This window comes from Penaeus vannamei, chromosome 13 (genome assembly GCF_042767895.1).
Source record: "Penaeus vannamei isolate JL-2024 chromosome 13, ASM4276789v1, whole genome shotgun sequence".
NCBI lineage: Eukaryota > Metazoa > Arthropoda > Malacostraca > Decapoda > Penaeidae > Penaeus > Penaeus vannamei.
In genome coordinates this window covers 43,094,292-43,099,291 of record NC_091561.1, presented here as the reverse complement: position 1 = coordinate 43,099,291, position 5,000 = coordinate 43,094,292, and positions in this window count along the sequence as shown.

The following is a 5,000-nucleotide window of genomic DNA, read 5'->3' as shown; positions in this document are numbered from 1 at the left end:
AGTTATGGGAACGATGACGGTTTGGGGAGGAAAAGAGGCAGCAAATGTGTGTTTTTTTTTTTTTTTTTTTGGGGGGGGGGGGGGAGGGCGAGGGAGGGAAGGGTCGTGCCGTGCTATTTGTAACGTGTGAAATCTCGCGATGATATATGGATAACGTTCGCTCGGCCCTGGGTGTTTCTTTGCCAGTGTAAACGCGTGGGAAGTTTAAATGGATTGGCGTTTTGATGGCAATGCAGGAGACTGCATCGGTTGTTTAAGTTTTATTTTACGACTGGGATGCAATTTCTAGTATGTTTGTGTTTAGGGTGTATGTAATATATGTATGTATATATGTTTATATGTGTGTGTGTGTGTGTGTATATATATATATATATATATATATATATATATATATATATATTATATATTATATATATATATATATATATGTGTGTATATATATATATATATATGTATATATATGATATATATTTATATATACATATGTATATACACATACATATATTATATATATATATATATATATATATATATATATATATATATATATATATATATATATATGTATATTTATATATACATATGTATATACATATACATATATTATATATATATATATATATATATATATATATATATATATATATATATATATATATATATATATATATATATATATATATATATGATACAGATAGAGAAAAAAACGTATATCTCGATAGATAGATAAAAGAGAGACTTGAATATATATATATATATATATATATATATATATATATATATATATATATATATATATATATGTATATATATGTATATATATACGCATACACACGTATATATATACGCGTCTACATGCATGCATGCATACATACATATACATATTCATACATACATGTTTATCTATCTATCTATCTATCTATCTATCTATCTATATAAATGTATATATGTATATATATACATATATATATATATATATATATATATATATATATATATATATATATATATATACACATATATACATACACATTTCCATATCCATACATGTCTTAAACACTACATTTTCCCTGAATTCGTCTTAACATTTTCACGAATATTAGGCACGTTGTTGGGGCGATAGTAACTAACCAACGAATGAGGCGGTGCTGATAATTTTAGTTTTGAAAGTGACAGGAATTTTCTTCACATAATTTGGGCTTGTAAATGTTAACTGCCTGGCAACGTGCTCAGATGGGGAGGGAAATTATGAAAATCGTCGCTAGGAAAGAGATAACGAGGCCCTTTGATGATGCTAATATATCTGCGTCATTATTTGCAGAGGCATCGGTCCCACTTGAGCGCCGCGTCCTTTCATCAGATGAGATCTTCGTGATGATTTATTTTTTTCTTGACAGGTTTCCAGGTTAAGCACTTAGCTCATTGCATGGGGAGATTGATGTCTTTCGAGCGTGGTATCTCTGGGGGCAATTTGCTGCCGGTGAGATAGTGGCGTGGCTGGTGGGAGTGATGTTTTCATGTTCGGTTTGGCGGCTTCGGGGCGGGGCATTTTCACAAGTCGGGGAGTTCGAGTTTATCTGCATAAAGGTTTCGTCGACCTCACAAACGCACATACGCCCTTGCCTCGCCACCCGCCACTTATGCGTGATTATATTTACCTGCTTGCATTGAGGTCTGTACACACACACACACACAAGCAATGTTAGTTTATCCATCTATTTACGTGCACACTTAATTGATGAGTGGCGACAGCAGCCGGTGGTCTGAGGTTAGATCACCGACTCCCACAGCTGTTGGAGGAGGTGTGGGTCATCTCAGCAAGATGTGATAGCGAACCAGTGGGCCGGATAAGGTAGAGAGCGTGTGCGGCATGGGTCAGGAGAGCTGCTAATGCCCAATGTGGGTCAGGTGGATATGATACCATGTGTCACCTGCATCACCCCGGTGCCAGAGATGCCTTTGGCACCGGTGGCCACAACCTATCCCCCCCCCATCCACCGCCCTCCACCTCGACTTGAGTGCCATATTTATATCCCGCATGATGTGACAGAGGCTCGTACATGTCATTTCCCCCCAGTGGCTTTGACTCGGCCGGGCGAGGGCGCCGGGACTCGCCTTGGCGGAGACAACTCGGTCAACGAAGGCCGAGGGAGGAACAGAGAGGAGGAAGTGAAGGCAAGGAGAAATGTAGACAAGATGAAGAGGAGAGAAATGTCGAAGAGAAATATAGAAAACGCAAGAAATGTATATGGCCAGTTTCGCCTGTCTTTATCAGAATACACGAGAGGGGAAAAGAGAGAAAGATGGGACAGTCAGGAAAAAGAAGAGAGGAACAAATGCGAGAAAAGAGAGGAACATAGAAAACAAACAGGGTAACAAAAACACTTTGAAAAATTACTGTGAATAGAGGGTGGACCAAAGGAGAAATGAATGGAGAAAGCTAAGAAAAGAAAAGAAGGGAGGAAATCAAGAATGAAAGGGAGGAAAGTAAAAGAAAAGAAAAGGAAAAAAAGGAGGAAATTAAGAAAAAAAATACTTAATTTTCAAACTACATCAACAAAAATAATATATATGTTAAAAAAAGAAAAAAAAAATCTAGACAAATTCAAAATTAGACTCCTTACGTCAGGCCATTATCGTAACTTTAAGCAGCGAAGGAGAATTGGGAAGGGGAAGGGCGCGTTGAGTAATGATTCATAATGATAAGTTGCTTGCATAATCAATTAGTTTCCCTGCCTTGAAGGTGGTGGTGTGCGTAGTGAGGGGGGAGGGGTTTGAGCGGACATGCATGTGTGTGTGTGTGTGTGTGTGTGTGTGTGTGCGTGTGTGTGCGTGTGAGTGTGAGTGTGAGTGTGAGTGTGAGTGTTTGTGTGTTTGTGTTTGTGTGTGTGTGTGTTTGTGTGTGTGTGTGTGTGCGTATGTGGGTGCGCGTGTGTGTGTATGCGTGTGTGTGTGTATGCGTATGTGTGTGTGTGCGTATGTGTGTGTGTGTGCGTGGAAAGGCAAAGGAAAAGAATACAAGTACATATTGAAGAAAGCAAGAGTCCTTCTCAAGGAACTTTAAATCCTTGTGTCCAACTTCGTCTTCGCTTCCAAACACAACTCGACAGAAAATAAGTAAGCATTTGTTTGGCACACGCGGTCTAAGCACAAACAACATCGTAACTCATCTTTTTGCTCAGATTTTTTGCTCATTACCGTCGTGTTTCATTTACTTGCGTTTTTTTTTGTCATTTGAGTATTCCTGTCGAATTGTTCCGTTGTCGGCCGCGGCCTTGGCTTCGGTTTCCTTGTATGTTACGCTTCACTTGAGCAGAGCAAATGGGGCTTTTTGTTTTAGTAAATATATCTATGGGGAATAAACATGAAAATGAATTTAAATTTATTTATCATTATGTACATACTCATATGTAAAAGCGCACACATTACAGTTATTTAATGTAAATGAAAGATTAGGTAAATATCAGTCTATTTATCTATATCTATATATACATGCACACACGCACACGCACACACACACACACACACACACACACACACACACACACACACACACACACGCACACGCACACGCACACGCACACGCGCACACGCACACGCACACGCGCACACGCACACGCACACGCACATGCACACACACATTGATGTAGATATATACATGCATGCATGCATACGTACATATTATAAATATATATATATATATATATATATATATATATATATATATATATATATATATATATATATGTGTGTGTGTGTGTGTGTGTGTGTGTGTGTGTGTGTGTGTGTGTGTGCATATATATGCACACACGCTCACAAGTTTGTATGTATGTATGCATATTCACACAATAACTACGGGAGTGCCACTCATACAATTACATCTACATCTACAAAAATTAAGTATATGCAAAATGTATAATTACACTCACATCTCTGTGTATGAGTGAGTGCGCTCAATTCTGTATGCGTGTTGGGTTATGAAAAAAATGCAACATCCGTTCCACACGGTACTCTTTCATGGCCAGCTGATATTTTTAGATATTTTCGTGCATCCTCCGTCAGTCCCTTGATTCGGCCGCGATCCCTCTTCTCTTGCTGGGGATCCTCTTTCGAGCGCCGGTGTCTTGTGCCCCTGGGGTGTCGCCGTCACTTGGCAGGGGCGGAAGCAGAAGTCCCCGGTGTCCCTCGTGGCAAATTAATAACGCCACGCCGCCGGGCAGGTGTATTTGACGCCGTATGACGAGTTGGCAGCCGTGGCTAGAAACCGCTGTAAGGTGTATGGGGTCTGTGATAAGCCAGTAAGAATAGGGCATTCATGACAGTTCCGGTAGCCAATGAACGGCGGCCACGTCACATCGTTTCGGTGACGTTTGCCGGCAAGCTGACCAATAGGCTGCATCTGTGTACCAGAGTGCGGTCGGACGCTGCCAATCAAGTTGCTGTCGCTTAAAGGCCGCTGCCTTGTCGTATTTATATCGTAATTTCGTGTAATCTCGGTTTCCTGGGGCTGCCGAAAATGATTGTAAACAGTGATACCAAGCGGACCCCGAGTTGCATCCTCCACGGCCGCTGGGAGACCGTCTGGGTTCGACGTGCACCCCGCAAGGTGTACGAGTCACCGTATTTCTTCATTGTGGAGGGGAGGCAGAAGATAGTGTCTCATATATGTATGCTTTATGTATTGCATGTGGACAGATACGCGTAGAGACGGCGATCTTTTTCTTTTACTAAAAAATATGCGAACGGAAACCTCTGCAAGTTTAGCAATATCAGTTACTCAGTCTTCTCGACTTATGTTAATCACGTAATTTTTCCTCGGAATATGTACGAAAAGCTTAGGAATTTTGCTAGTCGGGGTTCCCATACCTGTCGTTCCGTCCGCACCTTTGTATATGAAAAAGATAAGAAAAATCCTGGAAGTACAAGAAAGATAAGAAGACTGCGCATCTACTTGTTCTCTCTTTCTCGTACACCATCTATATATCTTTCTTTCTCTACGT